At 57.2% G+C, this 27019-nt stretch overlaps 1 protein-coding gene across 1 annotated transcript in view; it reads left to right on the top strand.

The window, feature by feature from the left end:
• lbh (LBH regulator of WNT signaling pathway) overlaps nucleotides 1–27019 on the top strand; it is a 472239-nt gene that overhangs the window by 371983 nt on the left and 73237 nt on the right. The window lies entirely within an intron of this gene.

The raw sequence follows: 27019 nt of genomic DNA, 5'->3' as shown, positions 1-27019 counted from the left end.
TCTGCATAGGGGCCATGTTCTCCCTGTGCCTGCATAGGGGCCATGTTCTCCCTGTGCCTGCATAGGGGCCATGTTCTCCCTGTGTCTGCATAGGGGCCATGTTCTCCCTGTGCCTGCATAGGGGCCATGTTCTCCCTGTGTCTGCATAGGGGCCATGTTCTCCCTGTGTCTGCATAGGGGCCATGTTCTCCCTGTGTCTGCATAGGGGCCATGTTCTTCCCGTGTCTGCATAGGGGCCATGCTCTTCCTGTGTCTGCATAGGGGCCATGTTCTCCCTGTGTCTGCATAGGGGCCATGTTCTCCCTGTGCCTGCATAGGGGCCATGTTCTCCCTGTGTCTGCATAGGGGCCATGTTCTCCCTGTGTCTGCATAGGGGCCATGTTCTCCCTGTGCCTGTATAGGGGCCATGTTCTCCCTGTGCCTGCATAGGGGCCATGTTCTCCCTGTGTCTGCATAGGGGCCATGTTCTCCCTGTGTCTGCTTAGGGGCCATGTTCTCCCTGTGCCCTTCCTGTGTCTGCATAGGGGCCATGTTCTCCCCGTGTCTGCATAGGGGCCATGTTCTCCCCGTGTCTGCATAGGGGCCATGTTCTTCCCGTGTCTGCATAGGGGCCATATTCTCCCCGTGTCTGCATAGGGGCCATGTTCTTCCCGTGTCTGCATAGGGGCCATGTTCTCCCTGTGTCTCCATAGGGGCCATGTTCTCCCTGTGCCTGCATAGGGGCCATGTTCTCCCTGTGTCTGCATAGGGGCCATGTTCTCCCTGTGTCTGCATAGGGGCCATGTTCTCCCTGTGCCTGCATAGGGGCCATCTTCTCCCTGTGTCTGCATAGGGGCCATGTTCTCCCTGTGCCTGCATAGGGGCCATGTTCTCCCTGTGTCTGCATAGGGGCCATGTTCTCCCCGTGCCTGCATAGGGGCCATGTTCTTCCCGTGTCTGCATAGGGGCCATGTTCTCCCTGTGTCTCCATAGGGGCCATGTTCTCCCTGTGCCTGCATAGGGGCCATGATCTCCCTGTGTCTGCATAGGGGCCATGTTCTCCCTGTGTCTGCATAGGGGCCATCTTCTCCCTGTGTCTGCATAGGGGCCATGTTCTCCCTGTGCCTGCATAGGGGCCATGTTCTCCCTGTGTCTGCATAGGGGCCATGTTCTCCCTGTGCCTGCATAGGGGCCATGTTCTCCCTGTGCCTGCATAGGGGCCATGTTCTCCCTGTGCCTGCATAGGGGCCATGTTCTCCCTGTGTCTGCATAGGGGCCATGTTCTCCCTGTGCCTGCATAGGGGCCATCTTCTCCCTGTGTCTGCATAGGGGCCATGTTCTCCCTGTGCCTGCATAGGGGCCATGTTCTCCCTGTGTCTGCATAGGGGCCATGTTCTCCCTGTGCCTGCATAGGGGCCATGTTCTCCCTGTGTCTGCATAGAGGCCATGTTCTCCCTGTGTCTGCATAGGGGCCATGTTCTTCCCGTGTCTGCATAGGGGCCATGTTCTCCCTGTGTCTGCATAGGGGCCATGTTCTCCCTGTGCCTGCATAGGGGCCATGTTCTCCCTGTGCCTGCATAGGGGCCATGTTCTCCCTGTGTCTGCATAGGGGCCATGTTCTCCCTGTGTCTGCATAGGGGCCATGTTCTCCCTGTGCCTGCATAGGGGCCATGTTCTCCCTGTGTCTGCATAGGGGCCATGTTCTCCCTGTGTCTGCATAGGGGCCATGTTCTCCCTGTGTCTGCACAGGGGCCATGTTCTTCCCGTGTCTGCATAGGGGCCATGTTCTCCCTGTGTCTGCATAGGGGCCATGTTCTCCCTGTGTCTGCATAGGGGCCATGTTCTCCCTGTGCCTGCATAGGGGCCATCTTCTCCCTGTGTCTGCATAGGGGCCATGTTCTCCCTGTGTCTGCATAGGGGCCATGTTCTCCCTGTGCCTGCATAGGGGCCATGTTCTCCCTGTGTCGGCATAGGGGCCATGTTCTCCCTGTGTCTGCATAGGGGCCATGTTCTCCCTGTGCCCTTCCTGTGTCTGCATAGGGGCCATGTTCTCCCCGTGTCTGCATAGGGGCCATGTTCTCCCCGTGTCTGCATAGGGGCCATGTTCTTCCCGTGTCTGCATAGGGGCCATGTTCTCCCCGTGTCTGCATAGGGGCCATGTTCTTCCCGTGTCTGCATAGGGGCCATGTTATCCCTGTGTCTCCATAGGGGCCATGTTCTCCCTGTGCCTGCATAGGGGCCATGTTCTCCCTGTGTCTGCATAGGGGCCATGTTCTCCCTGTGTCTGCATAGGGGCCATGTTCTCCCTGTGCCTGCATAGGGGCCATCTTCTCCCTGTGTCTGCATAGGGGCCATGTTCTCCCTGAGCCTGCATAGGGGCCATGTTCTCCCTGTGTCTGCATAGGGGCCATGTTCTCCCTGTGCCTGCATAGGGGCCATGTTCTTCCCGTGTCTGCATAGGGGCCATGTTCTCCCTGTGTCTCCATAGGGGCCATGTTCTCCCTGTGCCTGCATAGGGGCCATGATCTCCCTGTGTCTGCATAGGGGCCATGTTCTCCCTGTGTCTGCATAGGGGCCATCTTCTCCCTGTGTCTGCATAGGGGCCATGTTCTCCCTGTGCCTGCATAGGGGCCATGTTCTCCCTGTGTCTGCAAAGGGGCCATGTTCTCCCTGTGCCTGCATAGGGGCCATGTTCTCCCTGTGTCTGCATAGAGGCCATGTTCTCCCTGTGTCTGCATAGGGGCCATGTTCTTCCCGTGTCTGCATAGGGGCCATGTTCTCCCTGTGTCTGCAAAGGGGCCATGTTCTCCCTGTGCCTGCATAGGGGCCATGTTCTCCCTGTGCCTGCATAGGGGCCATGTTCTCCCTGTGTCTGCATAGGGGCCATGTTCTCCCTGTGTCTGCATAGGGGCCATGTTCTCCCTGTGTATGCATAGGGGCCATTTTCTCCCTGTGTCTGCTTAGGAGCCATGTTCTCCCCGTGTCTGCATAGGGGCCATGTTCTCCCTGTGTCTGCATAGGGGCCATGTTCTCCCTATTTCTGCATAGGGGCCATGTTCTCCCTGTGTCTGCATAGGGGCCATGTTCTCCCCGTGTCTGCATAGGGGCCATGTTCTCCCCGTGTCTGCATAGGGGCCATGTTCTTCCCGTGTCTGCATAGGGGCCATGTTCTCCCCGTGTCTGCATAGGGGCCATGTTCTTCCCGTGTCTGCATAGGGGCCATGTTCTCCCCGTGTCTGCATAGGGGCCATGTTCTTCCCGTGTCTGCATAGGGGCCATGTTCTCCCTGTGTCTGCATAGGGGCCATGTTCTCCCTGTGTCTGCATAGGGGCCATGTTCTCCCTGTGCCTGCATAGGGGCCATGTTCTCCCTGTGCCTGCATAGGGGCCATGTTCTCACTGTGCCTGCATAGGGGCCATGTTCTCCCTGTGCCTGCATAGGGGCCATGTTCTCCCTGTGTCTGCATAGGGGCCATATTCTCCCTATGTCTGCATAGGGGCCATGTTCTCCCTGTGCCTGCATAGGGGCCATGTTCTCCCTGTGTCTGCATAGGGGCCATGTTCTCCCTGTGTCAGCATAGGGGCCATGTTCTCCCTGTGTCTGCATAGGGGCCATTTTCTCCCTGTGTCTGCGTAGGAGCCATGTTCTCCCATTGTCTGCATAGGGGCCATGTTCTCCCTGTGTCTGCATAGGGGCCATGTTCTCCCTGTGTCTGCATAGGGGCCATGTTCTCCCTTTGTGTTCTTCCTGTGTCTGCATAGGGGCCATGTTCTCCCCGTGTCTGCATAGGGGCCATGTTCTCCCCGTGTCTGCATAGGGGCCATGTTCTTCCCGTGTCTGCATAGGGGCCATGTTCTCCCCGTGTCTGCATAGGGGCCATGTTCTTCCCATGTCTGCATAGGGGCCATGTTCTCCCCGTGTCTGCATAGGGGCCATGTTCTTCCCGTGTCTGCATAGGGGCCATGTTCTCCCCGTGTCTGCATAGGGGCCATGTTCTCCCTGTGTCTGCATAGGGGCCATGTTCTCCCTTTGTGTTCTTCCTGTGTCTGCATAGGGGCCATGTTCTCCCCGTGTCTGCATAGGGGCCATGTTCTCCCCGTGTCTGCATAGGGGCCATGTTCTTCCCGTGTCTGCATAGGGGCCATGTTCTCCCTGTGTCTGCATAGGGGCCATGTTCTCCCTGTGTCTGCATAGGGGCCATGTTCTCCCTGTGCCTGCATAGGGGCCATGTTCTCCCTGTGCCTGCATAGGGGCCATGTTCTCCCTGTGTCTGCATAGGGGCCATGTTCTCCCTGTGCCTGCATAGGGGCCATGTTCTCCCTGTGTCTGCATAGGGGCCATGTTCTCCCTGTGTCTGCATAGGGGCCATGTTCTCCCTGTGTCTGCATAGGGGCCATGTTCTTCCCGTGTCTGCATAGGGGCCATGCTCTTCCTGTGTCTGCATAGGGGCCATGTTCTCCCTGTGTCTGCATAGGGGCCATGTTCTCCCTGTGCCTGCATAGGGGCCATGTTCTCCCTGTGTCTGCATAGGGGCCATGTTCTCCCTGTGTCTGCATAGGGGCCATGTTCTCCCTGTGCCTGTATAGGGGCCATGTTCTCCCTGTGCCTGCATAGGGGCCATGTTCTCCCTGTGTCTGCATAGGGGCCATGTTCTCCCTGTGTCTGCTTAGGGGCCATGTTCTCCCTGTGCCCTTCCTGTGTCTGCATAGGGGCCATGTTCTCCCCGTGTCTGCATAGGGGCCATGTTCTCCCCGTGTCTGCATAGGGGCCATGTTCTTCCCGTGTCTGCATAGGGGCCATATTCTCCCCGTGTCTGCATAGGGGCCATGTTCTTCCCGTGTCTGCATAGGGGCCATGTTCTCCCTGTGTCTCCATAGGGGCCATGTTCTCCCTGTGCCTGCATAGGGGCCATGTTCTCCCTGTGTCTGCATAGGGGCCATGTTCTCCCTGTGTCTGCATAGGGGCCATGTTCTCCCTGTGCCTGCATAGGGGCCATCTTCTCCCTGTGTCTGCATAGGGGCCATGTTCTCCCTGTGCCTGCATAGGGGCCATGTTCTCCCTGTGTCTGCATAGGGGCCATGTTCTCCCCGTGCCTGCATAGGGGCCATGTTCTTCCCGTGTCTGCATAGGGGCCATGTTCTCCCTGTGTCTCCATAGGGGCCATGTTCTCCCTGTGCCTGCATAGGGGCCATGATCTCCCTGTGTCTGCATAGGGGCCATGTTCTCCCTGTGTCTGCATAGGGGCCATCTTCTCCCTGTGTCTGCATAGGGGCCATGTTCTCCCTGTGCCTGCATAGGGGCCATGTTCTCCCTGTGTCTGCATAGGGGCCATGTTCTCCCTGTGCCTGCATAGGGGCCATGTTCTCCCTGTGCCTGCATAGGGGCCATGTTCTCCCTGTGCCTGCATAGGGGCCATGTTCTCCCTGTGTCTGCATAGGGGCCATGTTCTCCCTGTGTCTGCATAGGGGCCATGTTCTCCCTGTGCCCTTCCTGTGTCTGCATAGGGGCCATGTTCTCCCCGTGTCTGCATAGGGGCCATGTTCTCCCCGTGTCTGCATAGGGGCCATGTTCTTCCCGTGTCTGCATAGGGGCCATGTTCTCCCCGTGTCTGCATAGGGGCCATGTTCTTCCCGTGTATGCATAGGGGCCATGTTCTCCCTGTGTCTCCATAGGGGCCATGTTCTTCCTGTGCCTGAATAGGGGCCATGTTCTCCCTGTGTCTGCATAGGGGCCATGTTCTCCCTGTGTCTGCATAGGGGCCATGTTCTCTCTGTGCCTGCATAGGGGCCATCTTCTCCCTGTGTCTGCATAGGGGCCATGTTCTCCCTGAGCCTGCATAGGGGCCATGTTCTCCCTGTGTCTGCATAGGGGCCATGTTCTCCCTGTGCCTGCATAGGGGCCATGTTCTTCCCGTGTCTGCATAGGGGCCATGTTCTCCCTGTGTCTCCATAGGGGCCATGTTCTCCCTGTGCCTGCATAGGGGCCATGATCTCCCTGTGTCTGCATAGGGGCCATGTTCTCCCTGTGTCTGCATAGGGGCCATCTTCTCCCTGTGTCTGCATAGGGGCCATGTTCTCCCTGTGCCTGCATAGGGGCCATGTTCTCCCTGTGTCTGCAAAGGGGCCATGTTCTCCCTGTGCCTGCATAGGGGCCATGTTCTCCCTGTGTCTGCATAGAGGCCATGTTCTCCCTGTGTCTGCATAGGGGCCATGTTCTTCCCGTGTCTGCATAGGGGCCATGTTCTCCCTGTGTCTGCATAGGGGCCATGTTCTCCCTGTGCCTGCATAGGGGCCATGTTCTCCCTGTGCCTGCATAGGGGCCATGTTCTCCCTGTGTCTGCATAGGGGCCATGTTCTCCCTGTGTCTGCATAGGGGCCATGTTCTCCCTGTGTCTGCATAGGGGCCATTTTCTCCCTGTGTCTGCTTAGGAGCCATGTTCTCCCCGTGTCTGCATAGGGGCCATGTTCTCCCTGTGTCTGCATAGGGGCCATGTTCTCCCTGTGTCTGCATAGGGGCCATGTTCTCCCTGTGTCTGCACAGGGGCCATGTTCTCCCTTTGTGTTCTTCCTGTGTCTGCATAGGGGCCATGTTCTCCCCGTGTCTGCATAGGGGCCATGTTCTCCCCGTGTCTGCATAGGGGCCATGTTCTTCCCGTGTCTGCATAGGGGCCATGTTCTCCCCGTGTCTGCTTAGGGGCCATTTTCTCCCTGTGTCTGCATAGGGGCCATGTTCTCCCTGTGCCTGCATAGGGGCCATGTTCTCCCTGTGTCTGCATAGGGGCCATGTTCTCCCTTTGCCTGCATAGGGGCCATGTTCTCCCTGTGCCTGCATAGGGGCCATGTTCTCCCTGTGTCTGCATAGGGGCCATGTTCTCCCTGTACCTGAATAGGGGCCATGTTCTCCCTGTGTCTGCATAGGGGCCATGTTCTCACTGTGCCTGCATAGGGGCCATGTTCTCCCTGTGCCTGCATAGGGGCCATGTTCTCCCTGTGTCTGCATAGGGGCCATATTCTCCCTATGTCTGCATAGGGGCCATATTCTCCCTGTGCCTGCATAGGGGCCATGTACTCCCTGTGTCTGCATAGGGGCCATGTTGTCCCTGTGTCTGCATAGGGGCCATGTTCTCCCTGTGTCTGCATAGGGGCCATTTTCTCCCTGTGTCTGCTTAGGAGCCATGTTCTCCCCGTGTCTGCATAGGGGCCATGTTCTCCCTGTGTCTGCATAGGGGCCATGTTCTCCCTGTGTCTGCATAGGGGCCATGTTCTCCCTTTGTGTTCTTCCTGTGTCTGCATAGGGGCCATGTTCTCCCCGTGTCTGCATAGGGGCCATGTTCTCCCCGTGTCTGCATAGGGGCCATGTTCTTCCCGTGTCTGCATAGGGGCCATGTTCTCCCTGTGTCTCCATAGGGGCCATGTTCTCCCTGTGCCTGCATAGGGGCCATGTTCTCCCTGTGTCTGCATAGGGGCCATGTTCTCCCTGTGTCTGCATAGGGGCCATGTTCTCCCTGTGCCTGCATAGGGGCCATCTTCTCCCTGTGTCTGCATAGGGGCCATGTTCTCCCTGTGCCTGCATAGGGGCCATGTTCTCCCTGTGTCTGCATAGGGGCCATGTTCTCCCTGTGCCTGCATAGGGGCCATGTTCTTCCCGTGTCTGCATAGGGGCCATGTTCTCCCTGTGTCTCCATAGGGGCCATGTTCTCCCTGTGCCTGCATAGGGGCCATGATCTCCCTGTGTCTGCATAGGGGCCATGTTCTCCCTGTGTCTGCATAGGGGCCATCTTCTCCCTGTGTCTGCATAGGGGACATGTTCTCCCTGTGCCTGCATAGTGACCATGTTCTCCCTGTGTCTGCATAGGGGCCATGTTCTCCCTGTGCCTGCATAGGGGCCATGTTCTCCCTGTGTCTGCATAGAGGCCATGTTCTCCCTGTGTCTGCATAGGGGCCATGTTCTTCCCGTGTCTGCATAGGGGCCATGTTCTCCCTGTGTCTGCATAGGGGCCATGTTCTCCCTGTGCCTGCATAGGGGCCATGTTCTCCCTGTGCCTGCATAGGGGCCATGTTCTCCCTGTGTCTGCATAGGGGCCATGTTCTCCCTGTGTCTGCATAGGGGCCATGTTCTCCCTGTGTCTGCATAGGGGCCATGTTCTCCCTGTGTCTGCATAGGGGCCATTTTCTCCCTGTGTCTGCTTAGGAGCCATGTTCTCCCCGTGTCTGCATAGGGGCCATGTTCTCCCTGTGTCTGCATAGGGGCCATGTTCTCCCTGTGTCTGCATAGGGGCCATCTTCTCCCTGTGTCTGCATAGGGGCCATGTTCTCCCTTTGTGTTCTTCCTGTGTCTGCATAGGGGCCATGTTCTCCCCGTGTCTGCATAGGGGCCATGTTCTCCCCGTGTCTGCATAGGGGCCATGTTCTTCCCGTGTCTGCATAGGGGCCATGTTCTCCCCGTGTCTGCATAGGGGCCATGTTCTTCCCGTGTCTGCATAGGGGCCATGTTCTCCCCGTGTCTGCATAGGGGCCATGTTCTTCCCGTGTCTGCATAGGGGCCATGTTCTCCCTGTGTCTCCATAGGGGCCATGTTCTCCCTGTGCCTGCATAGGGGCCATGTACTCCCTGTGTCTGCATAGGGGCCATGTTCTCCCTGTGTCTGCATAGGGGCCATGTTCTCCCTGTGCCTGCATAGGGGCCATCTTCTCCCTGTGTCTGCATAGGGGCCATGTTCTCCCTGTGCCTGCATAGGGGCCATGTTCTCCCTGTGCCTGCATAGGGGCCATGTTCTCCCTGTGCCTGCATAGGGGCCATGTTCTCCCTGTGTCTGCATAGGGGCCATGTTCTTCCCGTGTCTGCATAGGGGCCATGTTCTCCCTGTGTCTGCATAGGGGCCATGTTCTCCCTGTGTCTGCATAGGGGCCATGTTCTCCCTGTGCCTGCATAGGGGCCATGTTCTTCCTGTGTCTGCATAGGGGACATGTTCTCCCTGTGTCTGCATAGGGGCCATGTTCTCCCTGTGCCTGCATAGGGGCCATGTTCTCCCTGTGCCTGCATAGGGGCCAGGTTCTCCCTGTGTCTGCATAGGGGCCATGTTCTCCCTGTGCCTGCATAGGGGCCATGTTCTCCCTGTGTCTGCATAGAGGCCATGTTCTCCCTGTGTCTGCATAGGGGCCATGTTCTCCCTGTGCCTGCATAGGGGCCATGTTCTCCCTGTGTCTGCATAGGGGCCATGTTCTCCCCGTGCCTGCATAGGGGCCATGTTCTTCCCGTGTCTGCATAGGGGCCATGTTCTCCCTGTGTCTCCATAGGGGCCATGTTCTCCCTGTGCCTGCATAGGGGCCATGATCTCCCTGTGTCTGCATAGGGGCCATGTTCTCCCTGTGTCTGCATAGGGGCCATCTTCTCCCTGTGTCTGCATAGGGGCCATGTTCTCCCTGTGCCTGCATAGGGGCCATGTTCTCCCTGTGTCTGCATAGGGGCCATGTTCTCCCTGTGCCTGCATAGGGGCCATGTTCTCCCTGTGCCTGCATAGGGGCCATGTTCTCCCTGTGCCTGCATAGGGGCCATGTTCTCCCTGTGTCTGCATAGGGGCCATGTTCTCCCTGTGTCTGCATAGGGGCCATGTTCTCCCTGTGCCCTTCCTGTGTCTGCATAGGGGCCATGTTCTCCCCGTGTCTGCATAGGGGCCATGTTCTCCCCGTGTCTGCATAGGGGCCATGTTCTTCCCGTGTCTGCATAGGGGCCATGTTCTCCCCGTGTCTGCATAGGGGCCATGTTCTTCCCGTGTCTGCATAGGGGCCATGTTCTCCCCGTGTCTCCATAGGGGCCATGTTCTTCCTGTGCCTGAATAGGGGCCATGTTCTCCCTGTGTCTGCATAAGGGCCATGTTCTCCCTGTGTCTGCATAGGGGCCATGTTCTCTCTGTGCCTGCATAGGGGCCATCTTCTCCCTGTGTCTGCATAGGGGCCATGTTCTCCCTGAGCCTGCATAGGGGCCATGTTCTCCCTGTGTCTGCATAGGGGCCATGTTCTCCCTGTGCCTGCATAGGGGCCATGTTCTTCCCGTGTCTGCATAGGGGCCATGTTCTCCCTGTGTCTCCATAGGGGCCATGTTCTCCCTGTGCCTGCATAGGGGCCATGATCTCCCTGTGTCTGCATAGGGGCCATGTTCTCCCTGTGTCTGCATAGGGGCCATCTTCTCCCTGTGTCTGCATAGGGGCCATGTTCTCCCTGTGCCTGCATAGGGGCCATGTTCTCCCTGTGTCTGCAAAGGGGCCATGTTCTCCCTGTGCCTGCATAGGGGCCATGTTCTCCCTGTGTCTGCATAGAGGCCATGTTCTCCCTGTGTCTGCATAGGGGCCATGTTCTTCCCGTGTCTGCATAGGGGCCATGTTCTCCCTGTGTCTGCATAGGGGCCATGTTCTCCCTGTGCCTGCATAGGGGCCATGTTCTCCCTGTGCCTGCATAGGGGCCATGTTCTCCCTGTGTCTGCATAGGGGCCATGTTCTCCCTGTGTCTGCATAGGGGCCATGTTCTCCCTGTGTCTGCATAGGGGCCATTTTCTCCCTGTGTCTGCTTAGGAGCCATGTTCTCCCCGTGTCTGCATAGGGGCCATGTTCTCCCTGTGTCTGCATAGGGGCCATGTTCTCCCTGTGTCTGCATAGGGGCCATGTTCTCCCTGTGTCTGCACAGGGGCCATGTTCTCCCTTTGTGTTCTTCCTGTGTCTGCATAGGGGCCATGTTCTCCCCGTGTCTGCATAGGGGCCATGTTCTCCCCGTGTCTGCATAGGGGCCATGTTCTTCCCGTGTCTGCATAGGGGCCATGTTCTCCCCGTGTCTGCTTAGGGGCCATTTTCTCCCTGTGTCTGCATAGGGGCCATGTTCTCCCTGTGCCTGCATAGGGGCCATGTTCTCCCTGTGTCTGCATAGGGGCCATGTTCTCCCTTTGCCTGCATAGGGGCCATGTTCTCCCTGTGCCTGCATAGGGGCCATGTTCTCCCTGTGTCTGCATAGGGGCCATGTTCTCCCTGTACCTGAATAGGGGCCATGTTCTCCCTGTGTCTGCATAGGGGCCATGTTCTCACTGTGCCTGCATAGGGGCCATGTTCTCCCTGTGCCTGCATAGGGGCCATGTTCTCCCTGTGTCTGCATAGGGGCCATGTTCTCCCTGTGTCTGCATAGGGGCCATCTTCTCCCTGTGTCTGCATAGGGGCCATGTTCTCCCTGTGCCTGCATAGGGGCCATGTTCTCCCTGTGTCTGCATAGGGGCCATGTTCTCCCTGTGCCTGCATAGGGGCCATGTTCTCCCTGTGCCTGCATAGGGGCCATGTTCTCCCTGTGCCTGCATAGGGGCCATGTTCTCCCTGTGTCTGCATAGGGGCCATGTTCTCCCTGTGTCTGCATAGGGGCCATGTTCTCCCTGTGCCCTTCCTGTGTCTGCATAGGGGCCATGTTCTCCCCGTGTCTGCATAGGGGCCATGTTCTCCCCGTGTCTGCATAGGGGCCATGTTCTTCCCGTGTCTGCATAGGGGCCATGTTCTCCCCGTGTCTGCATAGGGGCCATGTTCTTCCCGTGTCTGCATAGGGGCCATGTTCTCCCCGTGTCTCCATAGGGGCCATGTTCTTCCTGTGCCTGAATAGGGGCCATGTTCTCCCTGTGTCTGCATAAGGGCCATGTTCTCCCTGTGTCTGCATAGGGGCCATGTTCTCTCTGTGCCTGCATAGGGGCCATCTTCTCCCTGTGTCTGCATAGGGGCCATGTTCTCCCTGAGCCTGCATAGGGGCCATGTTCTCCCTGTGTCTGCATAGGGGCCATGTTCTCCCTGTGCCTGCATAGGGGCCATGTTCTTCCCGTGTCTGCATAGGGGCCATGTTCTCCCTGTGTCTCCATAGGGGCCATGTTCTCCCTGTGCCTGCATAGGGGCCATGATCTCCCTGTGTCTGCATAGGGGCCATGTTCTCCCTGTGTCTGCATAGGGGCCATCTTCTCCCTGTGTCTGCATAGGGGCCATGTTCTCCCTGTGCCTGCATAGGGGCCATGTTCTCCCTGTGTCTGCAAAGGGGCCATGTTCTCCCTGTGCCTGCATAGGGGCCATGTTCTCCCTGTGTCTGCATAGAGGCCATGTTCTCCCTGTGTCTGCATAGGGGCCATGTTCTTCCCGTGTCTGCATAGGGGCCATGTTCTCCCTGTGTCTGCATAGGGGCCATGTTCTCCCTGTGCCTGCATAGGGGCCATGTTCTCCCTGTGCCTGCATAGGGGCCATGTTCTCCCTGTGTCTGCATAGGGGCCATGTTCTCCCTGTGTCTGCATAGGGGCCATGTTCTCCCTGTGTCTGCATAGGGGCCATTTTCTCCCTGTGTCTGCTTAGGAGCCATGTTCTCCCCGTGTCTGCATAGGGGCCATGTTCTCCCTGTGTCTGCATAGGGGCCATGTTCTCCCTGTGTCTGCATAGGGGCCATGTTCTCCCTGTGTCTGCACAGGGGCCATGTTCTCCCTTTGTGTTCTTCCTGTGTCTGCATAGGGGCCATGTTCTCCCCGTGTCTGCATAGGGGCCATGTTCTCCCCGTGTCTGCATAGGGGCCATGTTCTTCCCGTGTCTGCATAGGGGCCATGTTCTCCCCGTGTCTGCTTAGGGGCCATTTTCTCCCTGTGTCTGCATAGGGGCCATGTTCTCCCTGTGCCTGCATAGGGGCCATGTTCTCCCTGTGTCTGCATAGGGGCCATGTTCTCCCTTTGCCTGCATAGGGGCCATGTTCTCCCTGTGCCTGCATAGGGGCCATGTTCTCCCTGTGTCTGCATAGGGGCCATGTTCTCCCTGTACCTGAATAGGGGCCATGTTCTCCCTGTGTCTGCATAGGGGCCATGTTCTCACTGTGCCTGCATAGGGGCCATGTTCTCCCTGTGCCTGCATAGGGGCCATGTTCTCCCTGTGTCTGCATAGGGGCCATATTCTCCCTATGTCTGCATAGGGGCCATATTCTCCCTGTGCCTGCATAGGGGCCATGTTCTCCCTGTGTCTGCATAGGGGCCATGTTGTCCCTGTGTCTGCATAGGGGCCATGTTCTCCCTGTGTCTGCATAGGGGCCATTTTCTCCCTGTGTCTGCTTAGGAGCCATGTTCTCCCCGTGTCTGCATAGGGGCCATGTTCTCCCTGTGTCTGCATAGGGGCCATGTTCTCCCTGTGTCTGCATAGGGGCCATGTTCTCCCTTTGTGTTCTTCCTGTGTCTGCATAGGGGCCATGTTCTCCCCGTGTCTGCATAGGGGCCATGTTCTCCCCGTGTCTGCATAGGGGCCATGTTCTTCCCGTGTCTGCATAGGGGCCATGTTCTCCCTGTGTCTCCATAGGGGCCATGTTCTCCCTGTGCCTGCATAGGGGCCATGTTCTCCCTGTGTCTGCATAGGGGCCATGTTCTCCCTGTGTCTGCATAGGGGCCATGTTCTCCCTGTGCCTGCATAGGGGCCATCTTCTCCCTGTGTCTGCATAGGGGCCATGTTCTCCCTGTGCCTGCATAGGGGCCATGTTCTCCCTGTGTCTGCATAGGGGCCATGTTCTCCCTGTGCCTGCATAGGGGCCATGTTCTTCCCGTGTCTGCATAGGGGCCATGTTCTCCCTGTGTCTCCATAGGGGCCATGTTCTCCCTGTGCCTGCATAGGGGCCATGATCTCCCTGTGTCTGCATAGGGGCCATGTTCTCCCTGTGTCTGCATAGGGGCCATGTTCTCCCTGTGTCTGCATAGGGGCCATTTTCTCCCTGTGTCTGCTTAGGAGCCATGTTCTCCCCGTGTCTGCATAGGGGCCATGTTCTCCCTGTGTCTGCATAGGGGCCATGTTCTCCCTGTGTCTGCATAGGGGCCATCTTCTCCCTGTGTCTGCATAGGGGCCATGTTCTCCCTTTGTGTTCTTCCTGTGTCTGCATAGGGGCCATGTTCTCCCCGTGTCTGCATAGGGGCCATGTTCTCCCCGTGTCTGCATAGGGGCCATGTTCTTCCCGTGTCTGCATAGGGGCCATGTTCTCCCCGTGTCTGCATAGGGGCCATGTTCTTCCCGTGTCTGCATAGGGGCCATGTTCTCCCCGTGTCTGCATAGGGGCCATGTTCTTCCCGTGTCTGCATAGGGGCCATGTTCTCCCTGTGTCTCCATAGGGGCCATGTTCTCCCTGTGCCTGCATAGGGGCCATGTACTCCCTGTGTCTGCATAGGGGCCATGTTCTCCCTGTGTCTGCATAGGGGCCATGTTCTCCCTGTGCCTGCATAGGGGCCATCTTCTCCCTGTGTCTGCATAGGGGCCATGTTCTCCCTGTGCCTGCATAGGGGCCATGTTCTCCCTGTGCCTGCATAGGGGCCATGTTCTCCCTGTGCCTGCATAGGGGCCATGTTCTCCCTGTGTCTGCATAGGGGCCATGTTCTTCCCGTGTCTGCATAGGGGCCATGTTCTCCCTGTGTCTGCATAGGGGCCATGTTCTCCCTGTGTCTGCATAGGGGCCATGTTCTCCCTGTGCCTGCATAGGGGCCATGTTCTTCCTGTGTCTGCATAGGGGACATGTTCTCCCTGTGTCTGCATAGGGGCCATGTTCTCCCTGTGCCTGCATAGGGGCCATGTTCTCCCTGTGCCTGCATAGGGGCCAGGTTCTCCCTGTGTCTGCATAGGGGCCATGTTCTCCCTGTGCCTGCATAGGGGCCATGTTCTCCCTGTGTCTGCATAGAGGCCATGTTCTCCCTGTGTCTGCATAGGGGCCATGTTCTCCCTGTGCCTGCATAGGGGCCATGTTCTCCCTGTGTCTGCATAGGGGCCATGTTCTCCCCGTGCCTGCATAGGGGCCATGTTCTTCCCGTGTCTGCATAGGGGCCATGTTCTCCCTGTGTCTCCATAGGGGCCATGTTCTCCCTGTGCCTGCATAGGGGCCATGATCTCCCTGTGTCTGCATAGGGGCCATGTTCTCCCTGTGTCTGCATAGGGGCCATCTTCTCCCTGTGTCTGCATAGGGGCCATGTTCTCCCTGTGCCTGCATAGGGGCCATGTTCTCCCTGTGTCTGCATAGGGGCCATGTTCTCCCTGTGCCTGCATAGGGGCCATGTTCTCCCTGTGCCTGCATAGGGGCCATGTTCTCCCTGTGCCTGCATAGGGGCCATGTTCTCCCTGTGTCTGCATAGGGGCCATGTTCTCCCTGTGTCTGCATAGGGGCCATGTTCTCCCTGTGCCCTTCCTGTGTCTGCATAGGGGCCATGTTCTCCCCGTGTCTGCATAGGGGCCATGTTCTCCCCGTGTCTGCATAGGGGCCATGTTCTTCCCGTGTCTGCATAGGGGCCATGTTCTCCCCGTGTCTGCATAGGGGCCATGTTCTTCCCGTGTCTGCATAGGGGCCATGTTCTCCCCGTGTCTCCATAGGGGCCATGTTCTTCCTGTGCCTGAATAGGGGCCATGTTCTCCCTGTGTCTGCATAAGGGCCATGTTCTCCCTGTGTCTGCATAGGGGCCATGTTCTCTCTGTGCCTGCATAGGGGCCATCTTCTCCCTGTGTCTGCATAGGGGCCATGTTCTCCCTGAGCCTGCATAGGGGCCATGTTCTCCCTGTGTCTGCATAGGGGCCATGTTCTCCCTGTGCCTGCATAGGGGCCATGTTCTTCCCGTGTCTGCATAGGGGCCATGTTCTCCCTGTGTCTCCATAGGGGCCATGTTCTCCCTGTGCCTGCATAGGGGCCATGATCTCCCTGTGTCTGCATAGGGGCCATGTTCTCCCTGTGTCTGCATAGGGGCCATCTTCTCCCTGTGTCTGCATAGGGGCCATGTTCTCCCTGTGCCTGCATAGGGGCCATGTTCTCCCTGTGTCTGCAAAGGGGCCATGTTCTCCCTGTGCCTGCATAGGGGCCATGTTCTCCCTGTGTCTGCATAGAGGCCATGTTCTCCCTGTGTCTGCATAGGGGCCATGTTCTTCCCGTGTCTGCATAGGGGCCATGTTCTCCCTGTGTCTGCATAGGGGCCATGTTCTCCCTGTGCCTGCATAGGGGCCATGTTCTCCCTGTGCCTGCATAGGGGCCATGTTCTCCCTGTGTCTGCATAGGGGCCATGTTCTCCCTGTGTCTGCATAGGGGCCATGTTCTCCCTGTGTCTGCATAGGGGCCATTTTCTCCCTGTGTCTGCTTAGGAGCCATGTTCTCCCCGTGTCTGCATAGGGGCCATGTTCTCCCTGTGTCTGCATAGGGGCCATGTTCTCCCTGTGTCTGCATAGGGGCCATGTTCTCCCTGTGTCTGCACAGGGGCCATGTTCTCCCTTTGTGTTCTTCCTGTGTCTGCATAGGGGCCATGTTCTCCCCGTGTCTGCATAGGGGCCATGTTCTCCCCGTGTCTGCATAGGGGCCATGTTCTTCCCGTGTCTGCATAGGGGCCATGTTCTCCCCGTGTCTGCTTAGGGGCCATTTTCTCCCTGTGTCTGCATAGGGGCCATGTTCTCCCTGTGCCTGCATAGGGGCCATGTTCTCCCTGTGTCTGCATAGGGGCCATGTTCTCCCTTTGCCTGCATAGGGGCCATGTTCTCCCTGTGCCTGCATAGGGGCCATGTTCTCCCTGTGTCTGCATAGGGGCCATGTTCTCCCTGTACCTGAATAGGGGCCATGTTCTCCCTGTGTCTGCATAGGGGCCATGTTCTCACTGTGCCTGCATAGGGGCCATGTTCTCCCTGTGCCTGCATAGGGGCCATGTTCTCCCTGTGTCTGCATAGGGGCCATATTCTCCCTATGTCTGCATAGGGGCCATATTCTCCCTGTGCCTGCATAGGGGCCATGTTCTCCCTGTGTCTGCATAGGGGCCATGTTGTCCCTGTGTCTGCATAGGGGCCATGTTCTCCCTGTGTCTGCATAGGGGCCATTTTCTCCCTGTGTCTGCTTAGGAGCCATGTTCTCCCCGTGTCTGCATAGGGGCCATGTTCTCCCTGTGTCTGCATAGGGGCCATGTTCTCCCTGTGTCTGCATAGGGGCCATGTTCTCCCTTTGTGTTCTTCCTGTGTCTGCATAGGGGCCATGTTCTCCCCGTGTCTGCATAGGGGCCATGTTCTCCCCGTGTCTGCATAGGGGCCATGTTCTTCCCGTGTCTGCATAGGGGCCATGTTCTCCCTGTGTCTCCATAGGGGCCATGTTCTCCCTGTGCCTGCATAGGGGCCATGTTCTCCCTGTGTCTGCATAGGGGCCATGTTCTCCCTGTGTCTGCATAGGGGCCATGTTCTCCCTGTGCCTGCATAGGGGCCATCTTCTCCCTGTGTCTGCATAGGGGCCATGTTCTCCCTGTGCCTGCATAGGGGCCATGTTCTCCCTGTGTCTGCATAGGGGCCATGTTCTCCCTGTGCCTGCATAGGGGCCATGTTCTTCCCGTGTCTGCATAGGGGCCATGTTCTCCCTGTGTCTCCATAGGGGCCATGTTCTCCCTGTGCCTGCATAGGGGCCATGATCTCCCTGTGTCTGCATAGGGGCCATGTTCTCCCTGTGTCTGCATAGGGGCCATCTTCTCCCTGTGTCTGCATAGGGGACATGTTCTCACTGTGCCTGCATAGTGGCCATGTTCTCCCTGTGTCTGCATAGGGGCCATGTTCTCCCTGTGCCTGCATAGGGGCCATGTTCTCCCTGTGTCTGCATAGAGGCCATGTTCTCCCTGTGTCTGCATAGGGGCCATGTTCTCCCTGTGTCTGCATAGAGGCCATGTTCTCCCTGTGTCTGCATAGGGGCCATGTTCTTCCCGTGTCTGCATAGGGGCCATGTTCTCCCTGTGTCTGCATAGGGGCCATGTTCTCCCTGTGCCTGCATAGGGGCCATGTTCTCCCTGTGCCTGCATAGGGGCCATGTTCTCCCTGTGTCTGCATAGGGGCCATGTTCTCCCTGTGTCTGCATAGGGGCCATGTTCTCCCTGTGTCTGCATAGGGGCCATGTTCTCCCTGTGTCTGCATAGGGGCCATTTTCTCCCTGTGTCTGCTTAGGAGCCATGTTCTCCCCGTGTCTGCATAGGGGCCATGTTCTCCCTGTGTCTGCATAGGGGCCATGTTCTCCCTGTGCCTGCATAGGGGCCATGTTCTCCCTGTGTCTGCATAGGGGCCATGTTCTCCCTGTGCCTGCATAGGGGCCATGTTCTTCCCGTGTCTGCATAGGGGCCATGTTCTCCCTGTGTCTCCATAGGGGCCATGTTCTCCCTGTGCCTGCATAGGGGCCATGATCTCCCTGTGTCTGCATAGGGGCCATGTTCTCCCTGTGTCTGCATAGGGGCCATCTTCTCCCTGTGTCTGCATAGGGGACATGTTCTCCCTGTGCCTGCATAGTGGCCATGTTCTCCCTGTGTCTGCATAGGGGCCATGTTCTCCCTGTGCGAACATAGGGGCCATGTTCTCCCTGTGTCTGCATAGAGGCCATGTTCTCCCTGTGTCTGCATAGGGGCCATGTTCTTCCCGTGTCTGCATAGGGGCCATGTTCTCCCCGTGTCTGCATAGGGGCCATGTTCTCCCCGTGTCTGCATAGGGGCCATGTTCTTCCCGTGTCTGCATAGGGGCCATGTTCTCCCTGTGTCTCCATAGGGGCCATGTTCTCCCTGTGCCTGCATAGGGGCCATGTTCTCCCTGTGTCTGTATAGGGGCCATGTTCTCCCTGTGTCTGCATAGGGGCCATGTTCTCCCTGTGCCTGCATAGGGGCCATCTTCTCCCTGTGTCTGCATAGGGGCCATGTTCTCCCTGTGCCTGCATAGGGGCCATGTTCTCCCTGTGTCTGCATAGGGGCCATGTTCTCCCTGTGCCTGCATAGGGGCCATGTTCTTCCCGTGTCTGCATAGGGGCCATGTTCTCCCTGTGTCTCCATAGGGGCCATGTTCTCCCTGTGCCTGCATAGGGGCCATGATCTCCCTGTGTCTGCATAGGGGCCATGTTCTCCCTGTGTCTGCATAGGGGCCATCTTCTCCCTGTGTCTGCATAGGGGACATGTTCTCCCTGTGCCTGCATAGTGACCATGTTCTCCCTGTGTCTGCATAGGGGCCATGTTCTCCCTGTGCCTGCATAGGGGCCATGTTCTCCCTGTGTCTGCATAGAGGCCATGTTCTCCCTGTGTCTGCATAGGGGCCATGTTCTTCCCGTGTCTGCATAGGGGCCATGTTCTCCCTGTGTCTGCATAGGGGCCATGTTCTCCCTGTGCCTGCATAGGGGCCATGTTCTCCCTGTGCCTGCATAGGGGCCATGTTCTCCCTGTGTCTGCATAGGGGCCATGTTCTCCCTGTGTCTGCATAGGGGCCATGTTCTCCCTGTGTCTGCATAGGGGCCATGTTCTCCCTGTGTCTGCATAGGGGCCATTTTCTCCCTGTGTCTGCTTAGGAGCCATGTTCTCCCCGTGTCTGCATAGGGGCCATGTTCTCCCTGTGTCTGCATAGGGGCCATGTTCTCCCTGTGTCTGCATAGGGGCCATCTTCTCCCTGTGTCTGCATAGGGGCCATGTTCTCCCTTTGTGTTCTTCCTGTGTCTGCATAGGGGCCATGTTCTCCCCGTGTCTGCATAGGGGCCATGTTCTCCCCGTGTCTGCATAGGGGCCATGTTCTTCCCGTGTCTGCATAGGGGCCATGTTCTCCCCGTGTCTGCATAGGGGCCATGTTCTTCCCGTGTCTGCATAGGGGCCATGTTCTCCCCGTGTCTGCATAGGGGCCATGTTCTTCCCGTGTCTGCATAGGGGCCATGTTCTCCCTGTGTCTCCATAGGGGCCATGTTCTCCCTGTGCCTGCATAGGGGCCATGTACTCCCTGTGTCTGCATAGGGGCCATGTTCTCCCTGTGTCTGCATAGGGGCCATGTTCTCCCTGTGCCTGCATAGGGGCCATCTTCTCCCTGTGTCTGCATAGGGGCCATGTTCTCCCTGTGCCTGCATAGGGGCCATGTTCTCCCTGTGCCTGCATAGGGGCCATGTTCTCCCTGTGCCTGCATAGGGGCCATGTTCTCCCTGTGTCTGCATAGGGGCCATGTTCTTCCCGTGTCTGCATAGGGGCCATGTTCTCCCTGTGTCTGCATAGGGGCCATGTTCTCCCTGTGTCTGCATAGGGGCCATGTTCTCCCTGTGCCTGCATAGGGGCCATGTTCTTCCTGTGTCTGCATAGGGGACATGTTCTCCCTGTGTCTGCATAGGGGCCATGTTCTCCCTGTGCCTGCATAGGGGCCATGTTCTCCCTGTGCCTGCATAGGGGCCAGGTTCTCCCTGTGTCTGCATAGGGGCCATGTTCTCCCTGTGCCTGCATAGGGGCCATGTTCTCCCTGTGTCTGCATAGAGGCCATGTTCTCCCTGTGTCTGCATAGGGGCCATGTTCTCCCTGTGCCTGCATAGGGGCCATGTTCTCCCTGTGTCTGCATAGGGGCCATGTTCTCCCCGTGCCTGCATAGGGGCCATGTTCTTCCCGTGTCTGCATAGGGGCCATGTTCTCCCTGTGTCTCCATAGGGGCCATGTTCTCCCTGTGCCTGCATAGGGGCCATGATCTCCCTGTGTCTGCATAGGGGCCATGTTCTCCCTGTGTCTGCATAGGGGCCATCTTCTCCCTGTGTCTGCATAGGGGCCATGTTCTCCCTGTGCCTGCATAGGGGCCATGTTCTCCCTGTGTCTGCATAGGGGCCATGTTCTCCCTGTGCCTGCATAGGGGCCATGTTCTCCCTGTGCCTGCATAGGGGCCATGTTCTCCCTGTGCCTGCATAGGGGCCATGTTCTCCCTGTGTCTGCATAGGGGCCATGTTCTCCCTGTGTCTGCATAGGGGCCATGTTCTCCCTGTGCCCTTCCTGTGTCTGCATAGGGGCCATGTTCTCCCCGTGTCTGCATAGGGGCCATGTTCTCCCCGTGTCTGCATAGGGGCCATGTTCTTCCCGTGTCTGCATAGGGGCCATGTTCTCCCCGTGTCTGCATAGGGGCCATGTTCTTCCCGTGTCTGCATAGGGGCCATGTTCTCCCCGTGTCTCCATAGGGGCCATGTTCTTCCTGTGCCTGAATAGGGGCCATGTTCTCCCTGTGTCTGCATAGGGGCCATGTTCTCCCTGTGTCTGCATAGGGGCCATGTTCTCTCTGTGCCTGCATAGGGGCCATCTTCTCCCTGTGTCTGCATAGGGGCCATGTTCTCCCTGAGCCTGCATAGGGGCCATGTTCTCCCTGTGTCTGCATAGGGGCCATGTTCTCCCTGTGCCTGCATAGGGGCCATGTTCTTCCCGTGTCTGCATAGGGGCCATGTTCTCCCTGTGTCTCCATAGGGGCCATGTTCTCCCTGTGCCTGCATAGGGGCCATGATCTCCCTGTGTCTGCATAGGGGCCATGTTCTCCCTGTGTCTGCATAGGGGCCATCTTCTCCCTGTGTCTGCATAGGGGCCATGTTCTCCCTGTGCCTGCATAGGGGCCATGTTCTCCCTGTGTCTGCAAAGGGGCCATGTTCTCCCTGTGCCTGCATAGGGGCCATGTTCTCCCTGTGTCTGCATAGAGGCCATGTTCTCCCTGTGTCTGCATAGGGGCCATGTTCTTCCCGTGTCTGCATAGGGGCCATGTTCTCCCTGTGTCTGCATAGGGGCCATGTTCTCCCTGTGCCTGCATAGGGGCCATGTTCTCCCTGTGCCTGCATAGGGGCCATGTTCTCCCTGTGTCTGCATAGGGGCCATGTTCTCCCTGTGTCTGCATAGGGGCCATGTTCTCCCTGTGTCTGCATAGGGGCCATTTTCTCCCTGTGTCTGCTTAGGAGCCATGTTCTCCCCGTGTCTGCATAGGGGCCATGTTCTCCCTGTGTCTGCATAGGGGCCATGTTCTCCCTGTGTCTGCATAGGGGCCATGTTCTCCCTGTGTCTGCACAGGGGCCATGTTCTCCCTTTGTGTTCTTCCTGTGTCTGCATAGGGGCCATGTTCTCCCCGTGTCTGCATAGGGGCCATGTTCTCCCCGTGTCTGCATAGGGGCCATGTTCTTCCCGTGTCTGCATAGGGGCCATGTTCTCCCCGTGTCTGCTTAGGGGCCATTTTCTCCCTGTGTCTGCATAGGGGCCATGTTCTCCCTGTGCCTGCATAGGGGCCATGTTCTCCCTGTGTCTGCATAGGGGCCATGTTCTCCCTTTGCCTGCATAGGGGCCATGTTCTCCCTGTGCCTGCATAGGGGCCATGTTCTCCCTGTGTCTGCATAGGGGCCATGTTCTCCCTGTACCTGAATAGGGGCCATGTTCTCCCTGTGTCTGCATAGGGGCCATGTTCTCACTGTGCCTGCATAGGGGCCATGTTCTCCCTGTGCCTGCATAGGGGCCATGTTCTCCCTGTGTCTGCATAGGGGCCATATTCTCCCTATGTCTGCATAGGGGCCATATTCTCCCTGTGCCTGCATAGGGGCCATGTTCTCCCTGTGTCTGCATAGGGGCCATGTTGTCCCTGTGTCTGCATAGGGGCCATGTTCTCCCTGTGTCTGCATAGGGGCCATTTTCTCCCTGTGTCTGCTTAGGAGCCATGTTCTCCCCGTGTCTGCATAGGGGCCATGTTCTCCCTGTGTCTGCATAGGGGCCATGTTCTCCCTGTGTCTGCATAGGGGCCATGTTCTCCCTTTGTGTTCTTCCTGTGTCTGCATAGGGGCCATGTTCTCCCCGTGTCTGCATAGGGGCCATGTTCTCCCCGTGTCTGCATAGGGGCCATGTTCTTCCCGTGTCTGCATAGGGGCCATGTTCTCCCTGTGTCTCCATAGGGGCCATGTTCTCCCTGTGCCTGCATAGGGGCCATGTTCTCCCTGTGTCTGCATAGGGGCCATGTTCTCCCTGTGTCTGCATAGGGGCCATGTTCTCCCTGTGCCTGCATAGGGGCCATCTTCTCCCTGTGTCTGCATAGGGGCCATGTTCTCCCTGTGCCTGCATAGGGGCCATGTTCTCCCTGTGTCTGCATAGGGGCCATGTTCTCCCTGTGCCTGCATAGGGGCCATGTTCTTCCCGTGTCTGCATAGGGGCCATGTTCTCCCTGTGTCTCCATAGGGGCCATGTTCTCCCTGTGCCTGCATAGGGGCCATGATCTCCCTGTGTCTGCATAGGGGCCATGTTCTCCCTGTGTCTGCATAGGGGCCATCTTCTCCCTGTGTCTGCATAGGGGACATGTTCTCCCTGTGCCTGCATAGTGGCCATGTTCTCCCTGTGTCTGCATAGGGGCCATGTTCTCCCTGTGCCTGCATAGGGGCCATGTTCTCCCTGTGTCTGCATAGAGGCCATGTTCTCCCTGTGTCTGCATAGGGGCCATGTTCTTCCCGTGTCTGCATAGGGGCCATGTTCTCCCTGTGTCTGCATAGGGGCCATGTTCTCCCTGTGCCTGCATAGGGGCCATGTTCTCCCTGTGCCTGCATAGGGGCCATGTTCTCCCTGTGTCTGCATAGGGGCCATGTTCTCCCTGTGTCTGCATAGGGGCCATGTTCTCCCTGTGTCTGCATAGGGGCCATGTTCTCCCTGTGTCTGCATAGGGGCCATTTTCTCCCTGTGTCTGCTTAGGAGCCATGTTCTCCCCGTGTCTGCATAGGGGCCATGTTCTCCCTGTGTCTGCATAGGGGCCATGTTCTCCCTGTGCCTGCATAGGGGCCATGTTCTCCCTGTGTCTGCATAGGGGCCATGTTCTCCCTGTGCCTGCATAGGGGCCATGTTCTTCCCGTGTCTGCATAGGGGCCATGTTCTCCCTGTGTCTCCATAGGGGCCATGTTCTCCCTGTGCCTGCATAGGGGCCATGATCTCCCTGTGTCTGCATAGGGGCCATGTTCTCCCTGTGTCTGCATAGGGGCCATCTTCTCCCTGTGTCTGCATAGGGGACATGTTCTCCCTGTGCCTGCATAGTGGCCATGTTCTCCCTGTGTCTGCATAGGGGCCATGTTCTCCCTGTGCCTGCATAGGGGCCATGTTCTCCCTGTGTCTGCATAGAGGCCATGTTCTCCCTGTGTCTGCATAGGGGCCATGTTCTTCCCGTGTCTGCATAGGGGCCATGTTCTCCCTGTGTCTGCATAGGGGCCATGTTCTCCCTGTGCCTGCATAGGGGCCATGTTCTCCCTGTGCCTGCATAGGGGCCATGTTCTCCCTGTGTCTGCATAGGGGCCATGTTCTCCCTGTGTCTGCATAGGGGCCATGTTCTCCCTGTGTCTGCATAGGGGCCATGTTCTCCCTGTGTCTGCATAGGGGCCATTTTCTCCCTGTGTCTGCTTAGGAGCCATGTTCTCCCCGTGTCTGCATAGGGGCCATGTTCTCCCTGTGTCTGCATAGGGGCCATGTTCTCCCTGTGTCTGCATAGGGGCCATCTTCTCCCTGTGTCTGCATAGGGGCCATGTTCTCCCTTTGTGTTCTTCCTGTGTCTGCATAGGGGCCATGTTCTCCCCGTGTCTGCATAGGGGCCATGTTCTCCCCGTGTCTGCATAGGGGCCATGTTCTTCCCGTGTCTGCATAGGGGCCATGTTCTCCCCGTGTCTGCATAGGGGCCATGTTCTTCCCGTGTCTGCATAGGGGCCATGTTCTCCCCGTGTCTGCATAGGGGCCATGTTCTTCCCGTGTCTGCATAGGGGCCATGTTCTCCCTGTGTCTCCATAGGGGCCATGTTCTCCCTGTGCCTGCATAGGGGCCATGTACTCCCTGTGTCTGCATAGGGGCCATGTTCTCCCTGTGTCTGCATAGGGGCCATGTTCTCCCTGTGCCTGCATAGGGGCCATCTTCTCCCTGTGTCTGCATAGGGGCCATGTTCTCCCTGTGCCTGCATAGGGGCCATGTTCTCCCTGTGCCTGCATAGGGGCCATGTTCTCCCTGTGCCTGCATAGGGGCCATGTTCTCCCTGTGTCTGCATAGGGGCCATGTTCTTCCCGTGTCTGCATAGGGGCCATGTTCTCCCTGTGTCTGCATAGGGGCCATGTTCTCCCTGTGTCTGCATAGGGGCCATGTTCTCCCTGTGCCTGCATAGGGGCCATGTTCTTCCTGTGTCTGCATAGGGGCCATGTTCTCCCTGTGTCTGCATAGGGGCCATGTTCTCCCTGTGCCTGCATAGGGGCCATGTTCTCCCTGTGCCTGCATAGGGGCCATGTTCTCCCTGTGTCTGCATAGGGGCCATGTTCTCCCTGTGCCTGCATAGGGGCCATGTTCTCCCTGTGTCTGCATAGAGGCCATGTTCTCCCTGTGTCTGCATAGGGGCCATGTTCTTCCCGTGTCTGCATAGGGGCCATGTTCTCCCTGTGTCTGCATAGGGGCCATGTTCTCCCTGTGCCTGCATAGGGGCCATGTTCTCCCTGTGCCTGCATAGGGGCCATGTTCTCCCTGTGTCTGCATAGGGGCCATGTTCTCCCTGTGTCTGCATAGGGGCCATGTTCTTCCCGTGTCTGCATAGGGGCCATGTTCTCCCTGTGTCTGCATAGGGGCCATGTTCTCCCTGTGTCTGCATAGGGGCCAGGTTCTTCTCGTGTCTGCATAGGGGCCATGTTCTTCCCGTGTCTGCATAGGGGCCATGTTCTCCCTGTGTCTCCATAGGGGCCATGTTCTCCCTGTGCCTGCATAGGGGCCATGATCTCCCTGTGTCTGCATAGGGGCCATGTTCTCCCTGTGTCTGCATAGGGGCCATGTTCTCCCTGTGTCTGCATAGGGGCCATGTTCTCCCTGTGTCTCCATAGGGGCCATGTTCTCCCTGTGCCTGCATAGGGGCCATGTTCTCCCTGTGTCTGCATAGGGGCCATGTTCTCCCTGTGTCTGCATAGGGGCCATGTTCTCCCTGTGTCTGCATAGGGGCCATGTTCTCCCTGTGTCTCCATAGGGGCCATGTTCTCCCTGTGCCTGCATAGGGGCCATGTTCTCCCTGTGTCTGCATAGGGGCCATGTTCTCCCTGTATCTGCATAGGGGCCATGTTCTTCCCGTGTCTGCATAGGGGCCATGTTCTCCCTGTGTCTGCATAGGGGCCATGTTCTCCCTGTGTCTGCATAGGGGCCATGTTCTTCCCGTGTCTGCATAGGGGCCATGTTCTCCCTGTGTCTGCATAGGGGCCATGTTCTCCCTGTGCCTGCATAGGGGCCATGTTCTTCCCGTGTCTGCATAGGGGCCATGTTCTCCCCGTGTCTGCATAGGGGCCATGTTCTTCCCGTGTCTGCATAGGGGCCATGTTCTCCCTGTGTCTCCATAGGGGCCATGTTCTCCCTGTGCCTGCATAGGGGCCATGTTCTCCCTGTGTCTGCATAGGGGCCATGTTCTCCCTGTGTCTGCATAGGGGCCATGTTCTCCCTGTGCCTGCATAGGGGCCATGTTCTCCCTGTGTCTGCATAGGGGCCATGTTCTCCCTGTGCCTGCATAGGGGCCATGTTCTCCCTGTGCCTGCATAGGGGCCATGTTCTCCCTGTGCCTGCATAGGGGCCATGTTCTCCCTGTGCCTGCATAGGGGCCAGGACTCCCCTGAAAAAGAGATGCTACGTCCCAGTGGCACTTTGCTGGTTAAATAAAGGTTAAATGGTGTGACTCAGTCTTGATTACTTGTTCTTTCACAAACAAAACTTATACTTTCTGTTATGTAATTGAGGCAATACCAGTGATTGTTGTTTCGATCCAATACCAAGTAATACAATAGTAAATATTATGATATCGATCTGATACCCATTCCAATGAGTTTAGTTAAAGACATTGAAACTCTTACTATAAATCATTTTACCTTGACCTTATCATCTTTGCTCAATCCCAGCTTGAACTGACCTGAAAATGAAGTATATCTTATGAAAATATATAAACAAAAATTCTACTAACTAATACTAATACTAATACTAATAATTCAATACTAACTTTTGGGGAAAAAAATGAACTTTCATTTAATGTTTCAGTCAGTCTGAAGTCCCGGGAACTGCGGTTTAGGACATTATTATTCAAATTGGCCATATCAAAGGAGACATTATGTTTTTTTTTCAGGTATTTAGTTTAAACTACAAAAAGTCATCTTAAAAAGTTCACTGAATCAAAACTGACAAGCTGCAAACTTAAATTTACTTATTTATTTTCCAATCCGTAAGCATACATTTTGAATCATTTTTGAAATAACAGAGTAGTGGGCGGAGAACAGGGGTAGGTGAAAACAACA

The sequence above is a fragment of the Eucyclogobius newberryi genome, unplaced genomic scaffold (genome assembly GCF_026437365.1).
Source record: "Eucyclogobius newberryi isolate DKJ021-1_F unplaced genomic scaffold, fEucNew1.0.hap1 SCAF_21, whole genome shotgun sequence".
NCBI classification, from domain to species: Eukaryota; Metazoa; Chordata; class Actinopteri; order Gobiiformes; family Gobiidae; genus Eucyclogobius; species Eucyclogobius newberryi.
This window is presented reverse-complemented; position numbering and strand designations above follow the sequence as displayed.